The 27355-nt window shown below is 45.0% G+C and overlaps 1 protein-coding gene across 2 annotated transcripts in view; it reads left to right on the forward strand.

Annotated features, from left to right (window-relative positions):
- The window catches only part of FAM219A (family with sequence similarity 219 member A), a 518113-nt gene that overhangs the window by 472005 nt on the left and 18753 nt on the right, over positions 1–27355 (forward strand). The window lies entirely within an intron of this gene.

The following is a 27355-nucleotide window of genomic DNA, read 5'->3' on the forward strand; positions in this document are numbered from 1 at the left end:
CGATCCCTGAGAAGGCACTGCTTCCATTGAGGGGGGGAGTGCGATCTGACTACCCACCCGACGGTCTCCTTGAGCCTGTCGGAAGCTGTCGGTCAGTCACTGGAGCAATGCAGTTCGACTGACCACATCGTAATGTGGCGATCTGACCGCGGCGTCGGTCCCACCGTAATCACCCCTATGTATACAAGCAGAGCATTTCAGTTTGTGGCACCTAAGTGGGGAGATGTAGACGTGTAGCATAAGGGCGAGACTGTCATTTCATGCTCTAACAGTTAGGTAGTTGCATGGGTGGTAGCAATCTTAATCTGTCACTGTCTATGGGGGCCTGTGAAACTAGCTGCAAAATTGTTCACATATTGTTACATACACGAGGGTGAATCCTTCAAGCGATTGAACGAATCGCCGCAGGCTTGTCTGTCAAGACTGGAATAGCTGAATGTCGTTATTTTTATCATTTGTTTTCTGTTGCACCAGCCTGTAGCCTCGGAGCCACTCCAGAGTGGTTTGTTAGAAAGAGACACTGACTATTGGTGCTGCTACCTCTAAGAATTGTGTAGGCTATTAGATGGGGTTAGCATCGAACATTTAAAGTTTTGGCATACTCTTCTGGCTCTGTTTAAAGGTATGGTTATGCTGTGTATCCTGGAAGTTTTCCTGCTGAAGGTAGGGCGTCTACAGATACTGCACATAGTGAATCCTAAGTACTGGGACAGAATACTAGGTTGCTGGTCTCAGAAGTTGGTCATAAATGTTGCTAAGTACTTAAGTATTTCTGCACTGCATTGTTCCATAATACATTAAGCTTCTGTGTAAGTTAAGAGCAAATGCTCTATCTCAGTATTCAGAAGACAGTAATGGGCATGGTCGTCTCGCTAGACCGCTTGTATCAGATGGTACATAAAAAAATAATTTCTATTTCGTTTCACTCCAGTGAAATGCTATATAGTTTGCTTTTCTGTTAAGTTTCTGTATGAGCGGGCTTAATTTTATTGACTTTCTAGATGCTAGCAATTAGCATACAAATAGTCCCTTCAGTATTCTGCAAACATATATTCATGTAACATTGTCTGCCACTAACAGCGGAATGCTTAGTTGCTCCTAATGAGCCAAACCACTGTTTGTAGCGTCTCCAAAAATAACCAGGCTGTATGAAATCTCACTCACGTGTTCTCTACGTCACTCCCTTGAGCATGGCTGATTATAGGTAGATGGATGTTGCAATTCTAGTTTTATTATAGTGATGCAGAACACTAATATTTTACAAAAACTTTGGTAACGCTCTTTCTGGTAGATACTCTATCTAGCTGCAGATTCCTCGCATTTGAATATAAGCCGTCAGACTGCATTGGGAAACTTTTCAGCAGGTCCTCTGCGCTGCGCTTGGTAGCCCCGTGAGCTGATGCCATTCTGCTCCAGGAATGACGTGCGAAGCCTATACAGGTGCTACTCCCATGTGCTGACGTTAGTTGCTTTTGAGACTATCTTAGCCTCCAGATGCAGAGCCCCAAAAGTAATTCTTGTAACCAGTGTGCAGATTCCTAGACTTGTGATCTCATTAACGGATAGAGTCCAACCACCGAATGGGGAGGATCAGTGAGGAACCTACAGTTAGATAGTCTCTACAGAAAGAGCGTTACTGAAGGTAAGTAACTTGTTCTTCTGATCGAGACTTATAGCATCAGATTCCTCACCTTTTGAATACATACCAAAGCAGTACCTATTTGGAGGTTGGTCTGAACCAGAAAGTCCTGTAGGACCAAGCAGGCAAAATGCCCCTCTCTGCAATTTTGGCTATCTAGACAATATTGCTTTATGACCTTATGGAGGGAGAGGGACACCCACATTGCTGCCTAGCAAATGTCCAGGACAGGGACTGCACATGCCAACACAGCGGTAGCAGCTTTGGCCCTGACAGAATGGGCAAGCAGTCCTTTTGGAGGCTGCTTTTTAGCCAATACATAGATCTTAATGCACAGCACGATCCAGGGACCGATGGTACTCATCTGCACTTCCCTGTCTTTTCTGACGCACAGAACCCCACAAAAAGCTGATCATCCACCCAGTCATCTTCTTACAATCGACGAAAAAGCTCAGCACTCTCTTGGGGTCCAAGCCATGGAGTCTCTCCTCTTCCTTAGAAGGGTGAAATGGAGTATAGAACGGTGACAGGGTGATCGCTTCATCGACGTGGAATGGTGTCACAACGTTTGGGAAGAAGGAGGCTTGCGTCTGCAGAACCAATTTGTATGGGAAGAAGGTGGTACAGGTGGTTGGCACAGAGCGCTTGAAACTCACTCAACCCACCACGCAATTTAGTGCTGACAAGGAACACTATCTTGAGGGTGAGGTGCCGTAAAGAACAGCTGTGAAGCTGCTTGAATGGAGTGCACATCCAAATGTAAGGACCACGTTAAGGTCCCATCATGGTATGGCAGAGGGATATGAAGGAAGCAAGTTTGCAACCCTTTAAAAAATGCATAACAGCTGAATTTGTCTCAACGACAGGCGTATACAGTTTGTCGAGGTACGTGTTGCTGACAAGATTACATCAACCACTTCTGAAGGAAGGTCAAAATTGTGGAGCTGTCAACACTCTATTACCAAGTAAGGTGAAGATTGCGAAGGCCCATTTGCAGAACCCAGCCCTGCTGCTGTGACAGCAGGTACTCCTGGCGGGGTAGCCTGATTGAAGGACAGGTGCTCAAGCCCAGAAGTGTTGGATACCATACTCTTTGTGCTCAATGCAGAGCCACTAAGATGACTTGGGCCAGGTCTGCCCTGATGTTCTTGAGAACTCTGGTCAGTAGTGGTATTGGCAGAAGGGCATGCAGGAGTTCCACTCAAGGTGGAATGCATCTCTGAACAAGAGACACCTTGGAAACTCCATTGTGCAGAAGTGACAAACAGAATGAGCCAAGGTTCTCTCCCCTTTCGCGGAAGAGACCTTGCACCACCCCCAAATGTAACTGCGCTCATAATTCGCTAGGCTTCAACAGCTGGGTTAATTTACCCTGTCGTTCAGGGACCCTGCCAGGAGGTTCACCACCGGGAAGATCCTTTGGTGTTCGACATTTCCAGAGGCACAGGACCTCCCGGCACAAGGTCTGTGACCCCACCTAACCTGGTTTGTTGCAGTACCACATGGAGGTGGTGTTTTCCATGAACATGTGAGCCACTCCCTCTTAATGGATGGAATGAGGCTTCTATTCCATTAGGTTGGTATGGAGCTGGGACTCCTCCAGAGGCCTCTGATCTCCACCTCTCACAGATAGCTGACACAACCCAAAAGCAATGCATCAGGCACCGCTGTCAGGTCTAGGTGGGGAAGAAAGAGGGGTCTGCCTTACACCCAATGGTGGTCTAGTAACCACCACTGCAGATCATGAGCAGTCTCTTCCAAAATCTGAACTTGGTCAGAGAGGTCCCCTTGATGTTGGGCCCACTGAGACTTCATATCCCACTGCAGAGCCCATATATGCCACCTCGTATGCTCAACTAGCAGAATGCAGAAGGCCATCTGTCCCAGGAGCCTCAGAGTTGACATCATTGCAATTCCGGACTGAGACTGAAAGATCAGGATCAAAACCTGTATGCCATGAAATCTCTTTCCCGGGTGAAAGGCATGAAACTGAACTGTGTCCAGAATAGCTCCGATATAGGGGAGTGTCTCAGAAGAAGTGAGGTGTGTCTTTAGATAACAGGAAGGTCAGATAGTCTGAAATTGGTTGACAACAGCCTGGGAGAAGCCCACTGCCAATGGGCAGTTGTCAAGGTAGGGGGAGATTGATACCCCTAACCTGCGAGGGTGTTGCCACCGCCACCATCACTTTGGTGAACACCTGAGGAGCTCTGGGGAGACTATAGAGGAGCACTGTGAACTGGAAATGCTCCTGTCACTCCACGAACTGCAGGAAGTGCGGATGGGCCAGCAGGACAAGTGTATAGAAGTAGGCATCCTGCAGGTCCAACGCCACCATTCAGTCTCCAGGTATGAGGGCAGACAAGTCCTGGGCTAGGGTAAGAATACTGGATTTCTCCTTCCCCTTCCAGAGGACTGCGTTTAGAAGGCACAGGTCTAAAATAGTGCAAAGGCCCCCTTCCTTCTTGGGCATCATAAAGTAGCAGGAATAACAACCACGTCCTACTGATGGCACCCTCTCAACAGGCCATTAGGCCAAAAGGGCTTGCACTTCCTGCCGCAAAATGGAGAGTTGGTCCTCCTTCAGTCACTAAGGGGACTGGTGGAATGTGCAGCGAAGAAGAGCGTACGGGTAAGGTATATCCCCTGTGAACAATCTGCAGGATCCACCTTTCTTAAGTTATGGCATGTCAACCAAGGAAGAATCTTTAGATCCTGTCTCCCACCGGTTGGCTCTGCTCCCCTAAGGGCACGCTAATGAGGTTCGGCAGGTGAGGTCACATGGGTCAGTGGAATGAGCAGCCCATTGACCTTGGTTTAGAGTGCATTTGGCACAACAACCCACAAAACTGTTGGGTTCCTTCCCGAGGCTGGACAGTCTGGAAGTATGGGACAGCTCTGCCAAATCTGCGAAAGGCATGGTAAGGGTGATACAGTGGGTAAAGCAAGGTGGATAAACCCGGAGAGCATGCAGTAGCTCTGCTCTCCTTGCATCGCTCTAAAACAGAATCAGCCTTTTCCAAAAACAGGAGAGCCCCGTTGAAGGGCATGTCCATAAGGTTGAAGAGGTGTGGCGCATCAGCCAGGGCGACTGACTCCGGAACCCAGGGGCTCACGGTTCAATCCCCGGTGCCGGCGGCAGATCAGCCCAGCATCATGTGACTCTGGGCAATATCTCGCTTAATCTTCCCGACAGCCCCCAGCGCATTGACACCTTCGGGTAATTGTTTGCGCTTTACAAATAATGGACGTTTACATTTACATAAGGGAGGACTGGAATTCACCTGAGAACCTGGTAGATCACAGCGTGCACAGCAATAAATAGCTACACTGGTGCCATTGGCTCACCCTATTGAATCGGTGGTGTCCCAGCTACAACTAATCGTGAACTTGGCTACATCATGACTTGTCTTGAATGACCTGGGAAGGACATGTCGGAGATCTTCAGGTGTAGTGAAGACAGGACTCTGCTTGCACACATTGCTATGTTAGCATAAGCGTATTAGAAGTTTAAACGCCATTTTGCCACTTTGCAGCTTTTGCACATGACACTACATGTAACTGTTGTTGTAAGTTAAACTGCTTGATTTTCCTCGCATGAGAAGGGTCTGTTTTTCACATCACACGGCGTGCTGAAATCTTCAAGGTCATAATAACAATGTATGCTGTGATTCAGGTTGTTCGGCCAAGTTCAAACAAACAAAGGTCCAAAGCGAATTAAGTATAGTCAAACAATGCTCTATAGACCACAATAGGCTCTATATATTTCTAGTCCTTGTCCAGCCGGACAGGGAATTTATTAATCATAATAAATAGAATCATATTTCAATTGTCTTAGAACAACAACACATCATTGTCGTAAAGCACACTCCTGTGCTGTACTGTGGAAGAAAGGATAGAGGAGAAAAAGGGTGTTTCAGGCAAAGGAAAGGAGCAGGCAGGGTACTGTTTAGAATCACAGGTTACCAGTATCGCCTGAAGTGGTACATACACATACAAATATATAATAAACCACTGTATGCCCACTCAAAGGAGTCGACGTTTCGATCCCGGGCTCGGATTTATCAAGGGATCATCTTCAGGACTAAATTAATTATTTTGCCTGGTTTGTGAATTAAAATAAGCCTCTCATGTGAGGATGGGCGAGAGGAAGTCTTCCTGCAAGGATCCGTGGGCTCTAATGGATTTGAAGTGATTCCTTAGTTCACTGCAGGCTGGCGTTCAGAGGACGTGACGCGTGCTCAAGTTGTGAGAATGCGGGCGCGTCGGTTTGATTCAAGGGGCTTGTGCGCCCTTCGCGGGTTCGAAAGGGCAGTCAGCGGAGCCTGTGGATTAGTGAATATTGGATTTCGTTATAACGGGGCCTCGCATGAGAAGCGTCACGGTGGCCGGAGGCAGGGTGCGGTCGGTAAATCACACGATCCGCTGAAACCGGGCGGTGCCGGGCTCGGTGCACTGCAACAATGCGTCAATCTGCACATCTCACATCACATCACACGGCGTGCTGAAATCTTCAAGGTCGTAATAACAATGTATGCTGTGGTTCAGGTTGTTCGGCCTACGCTGTAGACACAACACATACACAGCGGCAGCCAACTGAAATTCTAGTGCCTGTAATATTAGACTGCATGCATGATTTGGGCACTTGGAAAAAAACCTTTCCTGTGACAGAGAGCTTTGCTGATGCTGAGATGTGATTCACCTCTGTTGATCTTGGAGGTATGGGGTTCCCCATTTAAGCCTAAGAGACCTTCTATTATTATAAAACCTAGTTCTTAGCAGGGGAGGTTCACCGGGTGCTGTATGACCTGTTTCCACTATCATTGTACCATGATTTCTCCCTTTGTGTTTTATGGAATTATAACAATGCTGATTGTTTTATTTCTAATCATATGCCTGCTTATGTTAGCCAAAATACTGCATCTTAGAGCACGTAGTTAAAAATATACATGTTAAACTTTTCTGTGTCTCTGATTACTCACGTTGTGGACTGGTATGAGAATATAAACGAAAGAGTGTTCTTGATTCCCACCATTCCTGAGAGTACCCTAAGTTGCATGTTCTGGGTTGTCTAATCATTGGTAGCTTCGCTATAGGACGGAGAGCTAATGAGACACAGATGCTAGTCGGATAGGGGTTCTGGGTACTGAGGTGAGTTTTTTGGTACACCACAATTCACTGAGGTCCTGGTTTCCTGTGCATAGTTATGTGCATGAGCAGAATCCTCGCAACACAGGGACACCAAGGAGGACGTGAGCCACCATGTCTGAATAGCAACTCAGGAGGCAGATCGCATTTACTGACAGCCATGCAAATGGAAGAATAAACTTGCTTCTCAAATGCCTCCACCTGTATGGACTCCCTATCTGGGGGTGTAGTCTGAAAGGCGTTTGGGGTTGGATCTGCTCATGGCCCTGCACCACAAAACCTTTGAGAGAAGGGTGCTGAGAGAGGAACGCATGGTTGCCAGGGGCAGGGCAATCACATCTTGCGGTCAGTCTGTTGACTGGGGGGACAGAGCAAGCTTTAGCCCAAGCTCCCCCCAAAAAATTAGTGCCTTGTTAAATGGTAAAACGGGCTCAGAGGATATCTGTCCCAGCTGGAGGACCTCGTTCAATACATTAGTCTACACCTCCAAGGTGGAGAGCTTGCGGTGAAGGATTTCGACCACCCTACGCATAACCATGGCTTAGGAAACAGATTCCTCTATTGCTGGATCAGGAGGCATCGAGACCACTAGCTTCCTGCATGCTATCATACCAATTGTCGTCTTGATATGGCTTAGCGAACTTACAAACTGCAACGTAATCCTTGCCCGAGCCTGTGCTGAAAAGGGAGTATAGGGTGTGTGTGCTCCCTGGTGGAGGCAACTGATCAAGTGAGGATAACGGCACCTCAATTTTTTCCATGCGCGACTTCTGTCTAGCCTGCTGCCTCGGAGAGTACTATGGGTATTTCCTCGTCCGGCGTCGATCGATTGAGCACTGGCATAGAAGTTCCAGGGCAAACAGAAGGAGATGATGGACAGAGAGCTGAAACTTTTCAGACACTCACCCCTAGTCACAGATCTGTGTTGAATCCATCATCGTTCTTTAGCTCATTTCGCCACCTCATTTCAGACCCAGCTATATGCAAATCAGTCTTGACCCTGTGCCTCATGGGAACAGTCCAGACCAAACTGCCAAGCTAGGTCTTCCCTGGACTGGAAACCAGCATCCTGGGACCGGTTTTGGGGTAACACCCCTGATCAGCCAATCTAGCTTGAATCCAGTGGCAAAGTGAGCAAGGGACCCATCTCTGGGTATACCCAGCCAACTTAGGGTAAACAAAGCAAACGCACGGAGATTTTCCAGGGACCAGTGTGTTATGTTATGTTATGTTATTTTTACTTATACCGTGCACAGCTGCCCCAGCGAAGGGGCGTCCTGGCGCTTTGACAAGGCAAACACAACACGACACCGAAAAGAATCAGGATGGCCTAAAAGAAAACAAGAAAGCTAGACAAATAGGATGGTCTTAACGGCCCGTCTAAACTGGAAAAGGTCATCCATCGCCCGGATATGGGGAGGAAGAGAATTCCACCACTTTGCCGCTAACACACGAAAAGAGCGGCCACCAGCTCTGCTCAGTCTGAAGCGCGGAACCACTGCCAGATTCTGACCCAGAGATCTGAGGGTTCGCGAAGGGACATACGGTAACAGCAAATTCTCCAAAATTTGGGGAGACATACCCTTGAGGATTTTAAACGCAAGGCAGAGAACCTTGAATTTAATCCTCTGTGGTATGGGGAGCCAATGAAGGGAATGCAAAGATTTGGAGACCGAGCACCGCCTTGGCAGACCCATCGGTGCACAGACATAATATCGACTCCAAAATATCGTTTCGACAGAATATCGAGTTTTAAATATCGTTTGGAGAAAATATCGACAGGACAGAATATCGACAGCCAAAATATCGTTTTTAAGGTAAGTGAAGTAATATCAACTGTAAATAATATCGAAAGTAAAAAATATCGTTTTTTATATAATATGTAATTATTTATAGTGTTTTTATGTTATAATATGTGTGAAAAGTGTCATTTTATGTTATAATTATTTTTAATTAATGATTTTTTTAAAATTATTGTGTAATTTTATTCTGTAGCGGGTTGTGGGTTTATAGGGGAATAGGGTGGGAAGTAATTTAATTATAATTAATTAAATATGTAAATTTATTAATTGGTAGTAATAATTAATTAATTGGTAATTCAATATTATATGTTAATTATTTAAAATTTAATTGGTAATTAATTTAATTTAATTTATTAATTGCTAATTATGTAAATTAAAATAATGTATTTCCTGTAGCAGGTTGTGGGCTTATAGGGGAATAGGGTGGGAAGTAATTTAATTATTATTTATTAAATATGTAAATTTATTAATTGGTAGTAATATTTAATTAATTGGTAATTAAATAATATTTGTTAATTAATTAAAATGTAATTGGTAATTAATTTAATTTAATTGATTAATTGCTAATTATGTTAAATTAAAGGGGTATTTTTAGGGTTCAGGGTCAGTTTTTAGTTTTTGGGTAAAGGGGTATTTTTAGGGTTCAGGGTCAGTTTTTAGTTTTTGGGTAAAGGGGTATTTTTAGGGTTCAGGTTCAGTTTTTAGTTATTGGGTAAAGGGGTATTTTTAGGGTTCAGGGTCAGTTTTTAGTTTTTGGGTAAAGTGGTATTTTTAGGGTTCAGGGTCAGTTTTTAGTTTTTGGGTAAAGGGGTATTTTTAGGGTTCAGGTTCAGTTTTGGGTTTTTGGGTAAAGGGGTATTTTTAGGGTTCAGGGTCAGTTTTTAGTTTTTGGGTAAAGGGGTATTTTTAGGGTTCAGGGTCAGATTTTAGTTTTTGGGTAAAGGGGTATTTTTAGGGTTCAGGGTCAGTTTTTAGTTTTTGGGTAAAGGGGTATTTTTAGGGTTCAGGGTCAGTTTTGGGTTTTTGGGTAAAGGGTTTTTTTAGGGTTCAGGGTCAGTTTTGGGGTACAGGGGTACAGGGGTACAGTGTAAAAATAAAGTAAAATTAAATTTACATTAATTTAATTTAATGAAATGAAATTAAATTATATTTAAATAATTATAAATAATTTAAATTAAAAATAATTATTATATACTTACCAATACTTACGTTGTAATGGTAGTGCGTTGTAAAAGTTGCGTTGTAACGTCATATATCCACTGTTGCACTCTTTGCAGTGGGAATAGTAATTTTTACTCTTTTGTATTTGTACGTTAATAATATTGGCTATTTAATTAAATTTTGTTACTATATATATATATGTTTTAAGAAATATGATAAAAAAATATTATTTTTTTACTTTCATTAATTATTTAATTAAGTTATTTTAAGTATTGTTAATTATATTTTAGTAATTAATTATTTATATTAATGTAATTAAACATTGTTTTTTATTAAAGTCGATATTTTTTACAACTATATTTTTGTTAACGATATTTTGTACTCAATATTTTTGTACTTACCTGTTTGTACATACAAACTCGATATTTTGGTTGTAGATATTTTCTCGTCGATATTTTGGGTAGTCGATATTTTGGTAGTCGATATTATTTCAGTGATCCAGACCCATCACCACTCTGGCTGCAGCATTTTGAACTCGCTGCAGCCGGGTGAGTTCTGACTGATTGATCCCAGCCAAAAGCAAGCTGGCATAATCCAGCAGGGACAACACTGATGCTTGAACCACCAGTTGCCTGGTGGACGCATCAAAAAATGTAAGGATGGGTCTTAGTCCTCTAATGATGCCATAGCAAGAAGCCGCCACCTTCTTGGTATGACAGATGAAACCGAGGGTCGGATCAAGCCAAACCCCTAGATTTTTTATCTCCGATACTGGAGAGGGGGTCACACCTAGTTCAGAAGGCCACCACTTATCACCCCACAGCGCCGCCTGCTTGCCAACCACCATAACCTCAGTCTTTTTGGTGTTTAACTGGAGACAGTTGGAGTTCATCCAGTTAGCCAATGCCCGTAAGCTGTCACAGAACCTGGGAGCCTCCATGTCTGAGTCCCCACTCAGCGTGACCGCCAGCTGCGTGTCATCTGCATACGAGACCATCGTCAGGCCCCATTGCTTGACGACCGCAGCCAGCGGCCTCACATAAAGATTAAATAGAGTGGGACTCGGCGATGAGCCCTGTGGGACCCCCAGGTCTAACGGATAGGATTTGGACTTGCCGGGCGGAATCGCAACCTGGAATGACCTTTCAGCAAGGAAAGATCGAAACCAGCATAGAGCGGAGCCCGTAACCCCCACTTCCTCAAGCCTCTGAAGCAAAATCCTGTGCGAGACCGTGTCGAACGCGGCACTAAGATCTAATAACAGTAGTGCCGCCGTCCGACCCGCATCAAGCACAGAACGCAGATGTTCGACCATACACAATAGGGCCGTCTCCGTGCTGTGACCCGCACGGAACCCATTCTGAGTAGGGTCAAGAATGTTGGCCCTAGTGAGATGATCTGCAAGGATGCCGTTCACATGGGCCTCAGCATCTTTCGTAGCCCAAGGAAGCAAGGAGATGGGGCGATAGTTCTCGGGTTTAAGGAGGTCAAGGGTAGCCTTCTTTAAAATAGGTGTGACTACAGCCTGCTTCCACCTAATAGGAACTATCCCAGAGGAAAGTGACAGGTTGATCAGAGAAAGCACCGGAGTACGACAGAGCGGCGCCATATTCTTAAGCTGGGCCGGTTTCAGCGGGTCTGCAGGAGATCCTGACTTGATTTTAAGGCTCAAGGAGTCAAAGGCCTCCATAGATAGGGAGGGCAGAAAAGTAAGACACTCACTGTCTCCCAAGATACAGCTGGCCCGTACTGAAGTTGAAAAGCCCGTCGAGAAAGTTCGATAGATGGCTTGAACTTTCTCGAGGAAAAAGGAGGCCAGACCCTCACAATGGGAGTCCGAGCATATTTCCGCCGCCGTTGTCCTCTTGGCCATCAAATCCTTTAACACCTTGAAGATAAGTTTCGATGGGTTTGAACTATTCTGAAACTCTTGGGCATAAAAGGCTGCTCGTGTTCTACACACCGCCCTATGGTAGATTTTAGTTTTAGCAAGGTAGCAGGCCTTTAATTCAGGATCAAACGATTGTCTCCATAGTCTCTCAGCCTGTCTACAGGCTCTTTTAAGGGATGACCTTGGGAGGCGGGGGAGGCAGGGGTTTATTTAGCATAGTTAATTAAAACTATTGCTACAGAGTAAAAATAGTATAAAGCAATTTACTGAAAATCCGTAAAATCTGTGCAAAATATCTGTTTAGCAGCCTCCGACTCAGTTCTTTATGACTATAATGTTGTTCTGTCCAAAGTTAGCGGCTGGGAGTCAGCATCTTGATTTTGTGGCATTCTCTTCTCTGCTTGTCTCAAATATTTTACCAGATGGCAGTTCAACTGCGTGTCCCCTGGTGCAAAGCACGCCTGCATGGCCTGCCTCCGTGTGCAGATAACTCTCCGATTTAAAAAGTGGCTTTAAAAGCTGTTTCCTTTCCTGTGTTATTTCTTTGCACATACAGAGCAGGTGCAGCATATCTTCTTGTGCTGCTCAGCACAGGCGACAGATGGAATCGAATTGTTTTTTTAACCATTGTGGATAGAGCTTTATGCATGGTATCAAGTCAAGTCGGTACTTTAACAATTGTATTTTAATGGATTTGGCAAACCCTGAGGCTAGGTATTTTTGAGCAGCGAGATGGGTATAGGAGCTCAGGATCATCCAGCCGTGCGATCTTCTGGATAGGGCTGCCTTGTCTTCGATCCAGGATTGACTCTTTACTGTTTGTTATTTTTTTGAGAAGGCAGTGGCTTATAGATATTTCCCAAAGCTCGAGGAGGCCCAGGGTGGTCAGGTTTGCTAATAGGTATTTTGTTGTTGGTGATGTTTTTTTCTGTTGTTGTTCTGACCACAAATACCAGTTTAGGGTTTCTGATTTTTCTTACTTTGTCCCAAAAGATGACTGTCACAGCTTGTCTGTCACTCGAGCCTAATATGTGCTGGACAGACTCTTGTTGTTGGTAGACCAAAGATTATTCTGTACAGTTTTGCAACCACACCATCCAAGATTTTGGAGCCCCTTCCCCTCTGTGCCTCGCTCCCGTAGGTTATTGTAGGCAGGAGTTTTGCCCGTATTACTTCGAACAGTGGGGTAAGTAAGGAGCTGCTCAGTTTGGAGTTAAGGTTTCTCAATGAAATTGCTAGGGCTATTCCCTTCTTTTTGATTGTGTCCCTTTGGGCAGCCAAATGCCCCCCTTTGTCGATGATCACTCCCTGATATTTATATTATTTTACTGAGTCTATGCGGATCTAACTCCAAAACCAGACAGGTGTTTTCTTGAATTCTCTTTGATTGTCATAGTTTTGGTTTTCTCCAAGTTAATGTTCAGATTATTTGCCTCAGAGTAATCAAATGTAGTGTTAAGAAGATTCTGTAGACCCACCTTCGTTTGGCTGATCAGAACTAAATCATCAGCATAAAGTAGACATGGTAAACCTAGATTCCCTACTTTTGGAAATAGCGAATTGCTGGCGTTCAGTAGCGGGATAAGGTCTGCAAGAAATAGCTTAAATAGGGTCAGGGCCAGCACACAGCCTTGCTTGAGACCTTTTGTTGTTGGTATCTTCCTTGTTTAGGCTGACCTGTCCCCGAACTTTACTTGGATCCAGGTTCCACTAAGGAGAGTAATTAGCAGGTTTAGTAAAGTTTGTGGTATGCCCCAGCCAGACAATTTTGACCAAAGTCTGTTGCGGTTTACGTGATCAAAGTTGCCGGTAATCGATAAAGCATAAGTATGGTGGCATTTTTCTAGTCTCTGCCTTATCTCTTAACAAAGCCATGGTGATTATGTTTGTTACCGTTCCAACAGATTTGGAGAAGCAAGTTTGGTTTAAGGCTATAATTGAGTTGTCTTCTGCCCAGTTTTGCAAATCGTCTAGCAGAGTGACTCCAAAAAATGTTACCTCATTATCCAGAAGGGCAACTAAAGGATAGTTCCTAGGCAGAGTCTTATCACCCGACTTAAAAAGTTCCTAGGCAGAGTCTTATCACCCGACTTAAAAATGGGTGAAATTATCGAGGCACGCCAGGGTGAAAGAAGTAGGCCTTACTTCAAAGAACAGTGGAGTAAGTGCTTTTGCCCAATGATCTGCATTTTGTTTATAAAGCACAGGTGGTACCATTTGGGCCCGGCGCCCCTTCTTGTCTTCCCTTCTTTATATAGCTTTTAATTGTTTTGAGGCGATCATTGGAGGTTATGAATCCTGGCAGTTCTCCTTGTATTGTCTCTGACCTGGTCCCAATATGTAATAAGATATTTTCTTGGTGAACGTGATTTCCAAGGTAGATGATGGCCCAATTCTCCTCAGATATATTTGAAGACAGACCCTCGTGTGTTGGGTGGGTAAATCTTTTTATTGTCTCCCAGAATCTTGCACTGCCATTCCGTTTGGAATCTGCATGCAATTTCGCCCATAGAGAGTCCTCATTGTCTCTCCTGGCCTACCAAATCGCTCGCTTCAGCTGTTTTTTCTGCTGTTGTAATGCTGCTAGTTTTAAGGTTTTAGTTGGAGACCGCCGTACCTGCCGTAACGTATAATTAATAGTATTTTTTATTTACCTTGTCTTACTCCTTTTAATCCTGGTAAAGTTGGAATTGCCGCTGCGGCTTTGCTGTGTCCTTGATTTAATTGGGATGGCAAATGATTTTGCCAAGGCGTTCATATAGTTTGTCCGTTTCTCCGTCTCATTGCCACCTTCACGAGATTCGAGTAAAAGTGTTGCTGCTTGCTGAAAGTTCTCTTGCGTCGCTTGCACAAATTTTATTTTCCTTTAATTGATTGTGGTGGTCATACCTGGCTGACCCTTCCATCTCATGAGTTTTGGCTTATTTGTGCAAAGAGTGAGCTCCTGAGGCCCGTGATCACTGTCTGCTTTGTCACCCATACTGAATGAAATGATTTCATTAAAAAGGGTTAGAGACAAAAACGTATAGTCCAGCGTCAAGTTTTTGGTTAGTGAGTGTTGAGTGAATGCCGGAGGAGTGTCGCCTATACTTCTACCATTCACAGCTCTGAGGTTTCGATGTTCAAGTTCCTCTATTAGGCGCTGGTCGTTTTTTGTAGGTACTTCTGATTAATTATTACGCTGTTGTGGGATGTTCCATATTGTTACTTCCTCTGCTAATGATGAGCCAAGTAGATGTAGGTGCGTAAGTATCCCTGCAAGTGTGGCGGAACAGTCAGCCATGTCTCCTGTAAGGCAATGATGTGAAATGACCTTTCATAGTTTATGAAGTCCCGGTCTGCCAACTTGCTATTTAGCCCGTTGAAGTTCCATGAGCATATTCGTAATAAATTGATTTCACCTCCTGGTCAATTGTGCCTGCTACTTTGTCAACTGTTTCTTGTTTGATTTGTATTTGTCCTTGTTGGCCATCTCGGACCCTCATGACAAATTTCTTGTTGTAGAAGATCTGGATGATATATCCGTGTCTCCTGTTAGTCCGGTTTATTGACCTTCTATCTGCATGCTGCTGGGCTAGTGGCTCGGGGTAGCCTGGTGTATTAATGGGTGTGATCTTGATGCCCCAGTTTCCGAATATCAAACTTTCCAATAATATTTTTTGTGCAGTACTTGCCAGTGTCCTGGTAGTACTTCAGTTTCATCAACGAGCAGACACTACAGGCTTTAGAGGTGTGACTCAATCCCATCCACCACAGGCACACCTGATCTGTCACAGATATTTGTTTGCGACACACTCTACAGGGCTTAAAATCTGTCTGGGGGGGTGGGTGTAACATCCCTTACACATCGAAAAAATGTGGACAAGAATATTGAGGCAGTTGAGAGTTCTGTATTGGCAACTGGTGAAGCGGAATGAAAGGAACTGGCCTCAGTGCGCTGGAGTGGTACTTGTATATAGGCTCCACACATCATTTCCGGAGCGTAACTCAGTCAGTGAGGAGCTGCACGGTGCCCGCTACTGGTGTTCATAGGTACTGCTGAAAAGTTTCTGGATCCAATCCGACTGCTGGGGAATATTAAAAAGGTGAGGAATCTGTAGGTAGAAGTCTCTATTAGAAAATCAATTTCTATTTATTACCCCCCAACTCAAAGAAAATATGCTGCTTCATTCGATATCCTGTTTCACAGTAAGTTCAGTTACAGATAGAAAATAATCTCTTTTCAGGCCATAGAAGTCTATCCTTTTCTTGTAGGAACTACCATACATATAGGGGCCCATTAGGATGTCGGGCGGATTGCCTCCGCCAGGGTAGCGGTGGCCACCGCCACCCTGGCGGAGGCAATCAGCCCGACATCCTTCCCTGCATTCCCCCCCCCGCCATATTACGATGGAGGAGGGGAAAGCAGCGGTGGGAAACACCGCCTGTTTTCCGCCCCGGTCGTCTTGCGGCCGGGGCGGAAAAGGGATAACATGGTGGCGGTGTCTATTAGACACCGCCAGCCATATTAGCATGGGCATTTTTCAATACAATGCTGAAAATACAGGATGTGCCCGCCACTGTGGCGGGCACATCCTAATGGCACTCCCTGGCGGGCGGGCAAAGCCCGCCCGCCATTCTAATGTGCCCCATTGTGTCTAAAATGGGCTATGGCCATATATGGCTTGTTTCAAACTGAGAGTATCCACATTTACTGGAAGGGAGCTGGGTTAATTCCTTTGCATATGAGCCTCAAATTCAAGTCACTCAGATTGTTCTCAGTTAACTGATCCAACAAGTTACCAGAAAAAGTAGCTCAGTTATAGTGCCCCTATTTAACTATAAATCAGATGTATTTAGTACAATCAAACTTTCAATGCTCCAATCAACTTATGGAGCCGGTTGCATTGGGATTCATCTTGGGTTTTTTAAGATAGCTATGTGCATGGGAATGGGTGGCGTATCGGTGACAAGTTAAGAGAATTTGCTTTGTACTCCTCCAACCTAGCGACCCTTTTCTCTGTGGTTAAAATGTAAATTTTATAAGTGGGTCTCAGAAAATTACAAAATAAAAACACTGCCAGCAGCAGCTCAAACAAGCATTTACAATGCAATGGTTTCGCCTTTTGAAAAGTTTGAGCTATTGGCATTGTAAATGACAAAATTTGTATTTATGTGTTGGTTTTGAAAACAGATAAATAAATGGCATTGTCATTTACAATGCCAATAATTTAATCTCTGGCAAATGCCACACAAAAACACACAGACCCACACACACACACACACAGACCCACACACGCCAACAGAGCCCCCCCCCCCCCCACACACACACACACACACAGAGCGTTTCCTCTGCTTGTTAACGTTTTACACATTATGGAAATTACAGTAAACGGACCGAAAACAGGGCTGAAGTGTGACAGGCGAATGGGAAATGCTATCAAAAAGGAGATCACCTTGTAAGAGCCAGAGCACATACATCAATAATCACTATACAGGTAGGTGTTAGCAGCTCATGAGCCTGTACTTACATCTGCTTAGGGCATGCACTGAAACAGGTCCAAATATGTATGTAAAATGATTTTGCAGACAGTGAGCTTTCTTTAATGGAGGCCCAAAAGAAAGGACCTGCAAGGGAGAAAGTGGGAACGTAAACTTGAAAAACGAAATATCTCAATGGACACCACTTTTGGGTGACCGCTCCTCTGGTACACATGGGTAGTTTTCAGATTTGTTTTTCCACAAATAGCACCCACTCCTTTAAATCAAATCCACTCCTGCAGTAGGTGCATTACAATAAGGCTTCGAATCCATGTTGCTTCTGTCAAAAGGAGCACGGTGTTCTTTATTTTAAATGTAAGGGGATGGAATGTGAAAAAATAGCAGGTGGAACCGAAACCGTTCAGATAAGACATTGCTGCCGACTGATTTCTACTCTCTCTGTACAGATAGCTTCTAGTTAGAAGATCGATCATGTGAGCGTGCATCGGGGCTCGGCCTGAGTTTATAGAGCCACCGTAGGCGTTCACACTGCTTCCTGGAAGCCATGTGGCCGGCAGATTCTGCCGCATTCATATATCTAGCAGCACAGGGCGGGTCTATAAACACCAGGTAGGTGTTAGCAGCTCATGAGCATGTACTTACATCTGCTTATTTTATTTAATGCATTTTTATTAAGTGCATCTTTACCCAAAGGTGTCAGAGCGCTGTACAACAGAACCAGTAATGTTACTGGAGAGAAATGTTACAAAATAGAACGCTATAAAAATAGCAGGACACAATATCAAACACAGCAAGCGAGAAGAGGTAGGGAAAAACATAGAAGGCAAGAACACACCTTCAAACACAGCAAGCAAGGAATGTATAAGAAAATATTACAAATTTACAATGACTAACGATAACGAACTTCCGAGAGGGGTCAAAATCAAACAGCTTGGGCTGTTTGGTAGACGAGATGTAAAAAGGGTCTACATGAGATGCCATCGCAACCTTGCACTTGCTGGAATGCAGCAGCCAAACACTATGCCTAATTATGTCCCAAAACCTTTAAGCACTGCAGGGCACTGCTAAAACACCTACAACCAGTAGTCTGAAAGGCCATCGACCTTTTTAATACTGACAAGGGTTGAAATATAGTCCCACTCCCTGCTTATACTGATGACCAAGTGGGTAAAGTAAATACCAGTGAAAAGAGACTAACATTTATCATAGTGTACTTCACAATAAAGGGAAAAATATAAACAACAAGAAGTCCCTATTTTGACACATCGTGACCTTTAACTGAAAGAATGGATGAGAACTAGTGGAGGAACGCATATTGTACACACCTGAGAGGACAGAGCATGTTACGGAGCACCAGTTTTTTTATTGGTTTAAGCCCTGCCAATTTGTAAAACCGTTTCCTAAGTTTATAGAAATGGTTAGATTACTCGAGAGTGCAATAGCTTACACGCGCCTCATCTGTCTAGTATGGACATCCCATCATCTAACAAACCACGCGAAAGCAAAGTATGATGAAATAAAATACGAGTGAATGGGGTGATGTAAAAGGGAGTGTTGCTACGACTGAGTGGGTATAAACTTTAGCATTGACAGCAGGAAAGCATCACTACTGTGTCTAAGCGTCCAACTGACAGATGTCTCAATGTTTGTTTGTAAACCTTCCTCGGGCTCTGGGCTAGGCCGGCCACAGCCAGTTCTGTCGGAGTCACCTTAGTTCCGCCCTCAGCGCTCTCGCGCCCTGTGACACCACATGACGTCACAGGCTGCACTGCAAGCCCAGCCAATCACAGCAAAGCACTATAAATAGACGGAGCTGGAGGCTGCCTGTTTGCCTAGCAACAGTGGGACGTAACCCGGGGAGGGTAGTGATATCGCGTGAGAAGAACGATTAATGCTCCAGTGCACAGAAAATCCTGGTGTACAGCGCTGCACCACAGTAACGCAGGCGAGTAGGTTACACGCATCGCACCAACTCCTACATAAACACTAATAATAAAAACCGAGAAAATAAACATACTTTTGATGTGTATTAATGAAAGTGTATTTTTTCAACAATACCCTAATAAGGATAGCTGTGCAGAGAGGCTGGGACTTAACAAAATAAACGTGCATATTACACAAACCCAGTGTCAACCCATGTTTAGTTTAAACGTGCACGATTAACTCAATAAAGATAAACTCGATCTAAGGAACATTAAACATGCAGGTAGAGTGGATACATACCATGGCTTGCTCAAGTTTACTGTGCAGTAAAAATACAAAATGACCCGACCTGCCTCGGGCCTTCTGTGGGTCCACACTTGGAATGCGGAACATACCGCACACGGACAGCGGGAGGGGGGCAAGAACGGGCACACGGACAGCGGGGGGGCGGGAACGGGCACACGGACAGGGGAAGGGGGGCGGGAACGGGCACACAGACAGCGGGAGGGGAGGGGAGCACTCACCTGGACTTCTTCCGGCGGCGGTCGGCCTGAAGAAATGACCAAAATTAACCTTGGAAGAAAAAATAAATAAACCACCGCCCACCGCCGCATGACGATCGCAAAGGGGCGGGATGAGTAAAAATCGCGGGAACGCCCACGATTCTGCTCGCAGAATGACGAGCAGATCTCTCTTCCAATAGCTAGCCTCCATTTATGGAGCTAGCCAATGGAAAGAGAGGGTGGGACAACACACACATACAGTAAACATTAGATTTCGCCTGCGCCGAAAAGCTGCGCGGTGCGCAGCTTTCGACAGGCGAAACCTAAAAAGGGAGGCTGTCACAATTCTTCGGGATGTGATGTTATCGACTAACAAGGTGATAAGTTTACCATCAGTGATTTTTTTTACTTGTTTTGATGAGTAAGAGTGACAGCACTTTCCATATCTGAACCTCAGCTTGTGATACTAGAGTCCTGTATATTGTCCAGTGTGGATCCTAGCAGACAGTGGAATCCTGCAGCTTCTGCTTGTAATACATGTGGTTCAACAGCTTAGAGACAGGTTGCCAGAATCTGGCACTGATTACGACCTTTTCCACACTACATTGCCTTTTGGCTGCTGCCTAATCCAACAATAATCACTTGGTCTATATATTGACACTAATTGGTATCTCTTAAAATCTAGAACAGTGGTTCTTAACCTGTGATCCGGGGACCCCTAGAACTCTGCGGTGCCTACACAGGGATCTGTGACTGGTTGAAAAATTAAATAATTTGAAGAGCTAAATAAAGTGTATATATCTGAAGAAGAAAAATGTATAATTTACATTTTTAAAACGTTCTGTAAATGTGAAGGAATCTTAAAAATTAGAGGCTTGAAATTAAGCAAGTATCCTTAGATTGATTTGTGGGAGCAGAGCAAGTGCATCAAAAAGAATATAGTATAGACAATGAGTGGCCTTAACTAAATTTTAAAAAGCTACAACTTTCTTATTAAAGTCTGGCTTTTTTATATTTGTTTTGGGAATTAAATTAAATATTTAATCATTTGTATATTTGTTTGATAAATATTTGTTTCGTTATTTGTTGTGTATTTTTTTGCTGTTCCAATGACAGAAAATGCTTAGGTGGGGGTTCCAGTTTCTAGTACTAAATCATTGGGGATCCCTGGATTCCAATAGTGATTCACTGGGGCCTCTCCGGGTGGTCCACAGAAAGCAAACTGTGAATTCTCACTAGTCTAGAAGATGCCAATCCTCCTGTGTCTCTGCCACAAATGGATCATAACATTTAAATCAAGGTTGCTTTCCCCTTTCAGCGTACAAGCATTTCCAAACATTTATAATTAACTGTGTCTCTTCCACATACTTCCAAGACATTATTTATAGGCTGAGGAAGAGTAACACTGGATGTTTGCATACAGTATCCACATATTCATGCTTGGTGGTACAAAGTGCCGTACTGTGTCACATGCTGAAAGGTATTCTGAAGCTTTTCTGCTGTCTCCTAGTTTTCAACCAGGAGAATATTCTTAGTTTGCTCATCACTAAGGTCCTGGTTTAGATCTCAGCGGACTGTACACTCCGTCACAACTATGACGGATATCCCTTCTGCCGAAATATATATCTCATAGTATACAATGGGATTGATATTTCGGCGAAAGGGATAGCCGTCACCCCTGTGATGGAGTAACCCGTCTGCCGAGATCTGAATCCGGCCCTTCGTCTTGGAAGTTCTCATATTCATTCTCTCTGATTAATGAGCCTTGCCATTTTCTCTTCTGTGCTTTAAAGGATCTGACCCCTAACAGATGCCTTCCATCTGCTTGGATTAGATGTGTCTGAGCCAATCTATGTTTTGTTCTCTAGCTCACCGGGTGGGCGCGTGAATTGTAAAGCAAAAGTAATAGGGGTTTTGGTAGCCGGGATAGGGAGGGTTGGGTGTGTAGTGGTTACAGCACAGACTGCAGTCCCAGCAGATGCACAGGCCCTACCGAAGGTAGAGGGTCCTACAAGGTCAAACCTCAGAAGATGTGGGCATTAAATGGAGTTTTCCCTCCTCTTTCAAGCAGTGTCTTAATGTTCCATGAAGATGATGTTGAAATTCTTTTCCCTCTCTCCCACTTATGGACATATCCATTTAAGACATTGTTGTAATACATTGCTTTATTGGTATTTTTATGGATATAAAAGAAACTTTAATATGCTCAACTAACAATACAAGTACAGGCAAGCCATGGGACGACTTTGGTTGCCACTACGGATAATCTAGATACCAGGGAACGTAAACCTATGTATTTTATGGCAGTCCATCTGGAGCTAATGCTTTAAATTAACAATTACATGAATGAATAAGAATAAAAGGGTGGGGGTGTCAAACGGGGGTGCTGTAAGGATTTACAGGAGAGTGATTAGATGTCTTAGTGAGAGAGGTGAAAGTTGGTGATGGCTTGTTCAAGATTCACCCTTACAAGCACTCAACTTCCTCTTCACTCCTAGTGCTGCTTTCTCCCGTTAGGCCAGCCACCATGTGTTCTCATCGGTGTACAATGTGGCCATCCTATGATTGTGTGACCATTGTCTCACCCAGTGAGTGCGAAAAGCGGGCAAGCTGCTCAGCCCTGGGGATCAAAACAGTTGAAGCAGTAGCAGGGTAAAATGTGGACTACACTGGTCCATGTATTAGTGGAACATAGATGAGTGACAGATCACAGATGATCATCGTGCATAACATACCATCACCTCATACATATTGTCACATGCCTCTTTCTGTGCAAGCATCCAACAGGACCTCCACGGTCACAGCAGAATTGCCCTACTAGAGCATACAATAAACTGATAAACATCAACACAGTAAAAGAAATACAGAAGACAGTGCTAAAACAAATAACTAGCCCTAACATTACTATGGCACAATTTGACTCATCAGAAGCAAAGCTCTTGAAGCAGCAGCTTCCACATTGCCTAGATGCACTCTGGATCCATGCTGGGAACCAGGCATCCGGCTAGATATACCACATAGCCAGATAGTGTGCATCGACACCTGCAACCTGGTTATGGCATTCTTCTTCACTTCTAGATAGTGCGCATTGGCAACTGCTGCCTGGTTACTGCATTCTACCTCATTGCTAGAGTGCGCATTGGGCGCCCTCTGCCTGGTTACTGTGTTCCACCTCACTGCTAGAGTGCGCATTGGGCGCCCTCTGCCTGGTTACTGTGTTCCACCTCACTGCTAGACTGCTCATGGGCACCTGCTGCCTGGTTACTGCGTTCTATCTCACTGCTAGACAGCATGCATGGGCACCCGCTGCCTGGTTACTGCATTCTACCTCACTGCTAGACAATGCGCGCTGGAACCCGCTGCCAGGTTACTGCATTCTGCCTCACTGCTAGACAGTGCACATGTGCACCTGCTGCCTGGTTACTGCATTCTACCTCAAACCTAGACAGTGCGCATTGGAACTCGCTGTCCAGTTACTGCGTTCTATCTCACTGCCAGACAGTGCGCATTGGCACCCGTTACCTGGTTACTGCGTTCTATCTCACTGCTAGATAATGTGCATGTGCACCTGGTTACTGCGTTCTACATAGTCGGTGAACCTGCACCTCACATGCACTGCGTCCAGTACGAGACACCCAAGAAGAAGAATCACTCATTGGAGAGTCTCAGAATTTATAATGGCAGCACAGTACTCTCCTCATCCTCCAGGCCATGCGGGTACGAGGCAGATGGTGCATGCTTTGGTGAGATGGACAAGTCAACTTTGGCCGCATGAAGTATAGTTGTAAGCTGCATATGGCTAGATAACAGCTACAGGCAAAACATACAAATAGTGTGCATCACTCAGGCAAAGCCCAAAGCAGCCCCTGCCGCATCACCCAGAATGCCCAGTGCTGCCCCTCTCCAGTGACCAAGCCAATGCACTATGCCCAGTGTAGCCCCTCTCTTATCACCCAGCCAATGCAGCCCCTCTCGCACCACCCAAGCACTGCCTAGTGTAGCCCCTATCAAAGTTCCCAGAATGCCCAATGCAGATCCTCTTCCATCACCCAAACCAATGCTTAGCATAGCCCCTTTCAAATCAACCAGAATGAAAAATTCAGGCTCTCTCGCATCACCCAGCCAATGCCCAGTGCAGCCCTTCTCACATTACCCAGCCAATAATAAGCGTGATGTCTGCAGCGCTAGGACGCCTGAGGGTAGCTACCGCGCTTTATAAATGGTCTTTTAATTTCATTTCAATGCCCAATGCAGCCCCTTTTGCATCACCCAACAAATGCCAGCGTAGCTCCTCTCAAATCACCCAGAATGTGCAATGCATACCCTCTTACCTCACCCAGCCACTGCCCAGTGCAGCCGCTCTCGCATCACCCAGCCAATGCCCAATGCAGCCGCTCTCTCATCACCCAGCCAATTCCCAGTGCAGCCCCTCTTGCGTCACCCAGTCAATGCCCAGTGCAGCCCCTCTCGCATCAACCATCCAATGCCCAGTGCAGCCACTGTCGCACCACCCGACCAATTCCTAGTGCAGCCCCTCTCGCATCACCAAGCAGCGACTCTTGCATCACCAAGCAGACCCTCACATCACCCAGCCAATGCACTGTGCAGCCGCTCTCGTCTTCACCCAGCCAATGCCGCCCCTCTCACATCACCCTGCACCCCCTCACATCACCCAGCCAATGCCCAGTGCACATCTATAGACTTCTATCAACGGCGCTAGCTTTATGCAGCAGTGAAGGATGCAACGCCTCACCTGGGCTGGCAGGAATGTACAGTAAGCAATGTGAGATTTAATTGAACTTTGGGTGTTGTAGATGGGCAGGCCTTTAAAACCCGAGGTTCTGGGACAGAGGTAAAACGCTATGGCTGGTAACTCAGCACAGGTGGTGCACATAATTTACTCTTGTACAACACGACCATACCTGTGAGTGCATGGCCCTCGCCTTTTAAAAGAAACTATACAACAAGGCAGCTAACTGAGCGGGAGGAGCAAAACACACAAATCTATAAAGTAGAAAACAAAAGCTTCAGTAATGTAAATGGCAGTGGTACCAGATAAAGGTAATGCCATGGGAGATAGCCTTATAGTCTCATGGATGGCAGGGAACTAAGCAAATTCAGTATTGTGACCCAGGACGTCACCCAGCCTACATCATACCTGCCATGGGTCCACTCCTACTGTGCGCAGTAATGTTCAGTCTCAGTATTTCTCGGCCTGTCATTTTTAGGTCTCGCCTAGTGACGCAGCGCATGCGCTGCTCGCTCCTGGCGAGATCTGTTGTTGTCGCTTTAGCTTGAGAAGCGAGGGTGGAAGTTCCACCCACGCTTCTTATTGGCGCACCTTCCAAATCTGTGCTTTCTATTTGGAGGGCAGCATGTATGGGTCCCTCCCTGTCTTCGTTCGGCGTGCCTGCCAAGACCGGGCATGTGCATGCGCCCGGACAGGAGATGTGCACGCGTATGGCGTGTCTTTTGCTCAAGGCATTTGAGCAGAACGCGCGCATGGCGCGCTTTCACTTTTGGCAAGTCACCCGGCATTGATAGAGTTGATGCACTTACCGCAAACGTATAAAGTGATTAAACTGTCAAATTCGACCATGGTTTCTTAACTGGCAATTGGCCTCACCAGATCTCTTTCGCGTTCTCTCTCGCCTAATCTCCGCTCTGTTTGTCGTTCTACTCCGCCCTTCTCGGAGTCATGCAACGTATAGAAGAATGGTTAAAACCTGAAAGTGGCACTTGTTTTCCACTGGAGGCAGTGTCCACTTCATAGTGTATACACGTTTCGTTTGGTGCTCGCTGACTCCACAAACCAACTCCAGCAATATGACTATCCACATCGTTGTATCGAAGAGGGGGAACATTCAGTCATTTTTCTACAGAGGAATCGCATCGGCATAGCAGTTTGGTTTTCACTGAGTTGTGGTGATTATTTCAGCTGGTGTGTTTTCTGCAAACGGTAATACTCAGTGGGTGTAAATGTAGTAAATTTTACAGATTGTCCACGAAGTAAAGGTGAGTGTGCAAATAGGCTTTCTTAACCACATGAGCGCTAGCGAAATTCCCCTCCTGTGCTCATGTTTTAAAAAACCCATTATTCATGACGAGCTGGGCTCGTCATGAGCGTGCGAGGAGGCTACCTCATGACGAGCCCAGCTCGTCATGAGCGTCGAAGGGGTTAAAAATACAAAAAATGACTGCTCTTTTGTCATAAGACTTCACATCGCTTTCCAAAGCATTCTTACTACCCCCACCGAGAATTCAACTACCTTCCCAATCCACAGAGTAAGAGACATCTATAGCGCGTTCATTACAGGCTGAGCAAGGCTAGCGACATCCAGTTGTGTAGCCAGAGATTCTCAGACTGGTGGCTCGTAGTTATACGCTATATTGCTGCGCCATATTTTCACCCAATAGCACCAGAGCTCTCAGGTTTTCCAAATCTACCCATGTGTATCGCAGAAAGTACAGTTTGTCTTTGCATTCTGGAACTTGTAGATAGGTGGGATTACAAGTTCCAGAATGTAATGCGAAAATGTGGGTTCGATTGGATGTGCACTGACCCAGGAAAGACTCAGCGAGCCAAGGTCTCTAATTCCCTTCATGCCAGATGTTGTTGATTGAAACAGAAGTCCCACCCGCCCCCTCCCACTGATCTGAAATTTAGCATGGAATTTGAAATACATACCTGGAGTTACTGACAGCACTACACAGCATTAGTGTGATTGCTGATGTGTTAGTGAGGTTAAGGCTGGCCTCAGTGCTCAAATGTTACTTATTAAATCATGACATTTATTGTTGATGAATCCGGTAAGTCATAAGTTATTCTTGTTTTCTCTGCTCTGGGTCCACTGTCATGTGATGTAATTTCCTGTGATGTCTTCATCGGGTCTAAAGGTCAAGTGATGTCATCTTTATCCTGATAGACGTTTTTGAAACTGTAGAAATCTGCCTTATTTAACTGTCACAGAAGGTGGGCAAGTGTGATTAATTTCAATAGTGTAGAGATCTCCGGGACCCTGTACGGGAAGGCTGGAGTGCTCCGTGTGAGCAGTCCCTTTTCGTGGGAATTTTGAGATGCGGGTTTCCTAGGGGGCTGCTGTGCGCCTTCTATCTTTGGAAAGTGGATGGGCGGCATTCTGGAAATCAAAATGGAGGTGCGATGCTTTATTTTCTTTCACTTGGCACTCTATACCTTCTATTTTGCGGTTGTTTGTCTTAAGCATTCAAATATCGGAAATTCTACTAATTTGATTTACTTGTAGAAGATTTAGGAAAATGTGCCTCTGTTGGTGCTGTGATTTATGATCAACTTCACTGCAGTGTTCATTGTGTCTGGTGTACTTGACTGCACTTTATTTAGTCCCGATGATTTTCACTGCAGTGCTCTGTGCAGTCACTGGAGCGAGCTTGGTGCCGGATGTATTACCCTGCTGTATGCTTGCTTTGTGTGACCACTATGCTTCCTTGCAGATGCGTTTGGCCGCAGTCGGCTCAATCCCGATGGTCTTCAATGCAGTGTGTTTTGGCCTAATGTCACTATCCTGCGCAATGCTCTTGATGCACCTCACTCCAATGGGCTGTGTGCTTGTTGTTCTTTATGGCAGTGTTCCATTCTCTCTGTCTCCACTGCAGTATGTTCAGCCCTGGTACTCTTCACTGCAGCGTGTTTTATTCTGCACAGTGCTCTATACCAAATGCCTACTATGCTTATTATAACAGATGCAGGGCAGATTTTATTTCTCTAATACACCTGGGCATCAGTATACCCATAGTTGCTAAGGTTTAAGATTGCTTATGTGAGACA

The sequence above is a fragment of the Lissotriton helveticus genome, chromosome 2_1, assembly GCF_964261635.1.
Source record: "Lissotriton helveticus chromosome 2_1, aLisHel1.1, whole genome shotgun sequence".
NCBI lineage: Eukaryota > Metazoa > Chordata > Amphibia > Caudata > Salamandridae > Lissotriton > Lissotriton helveticus.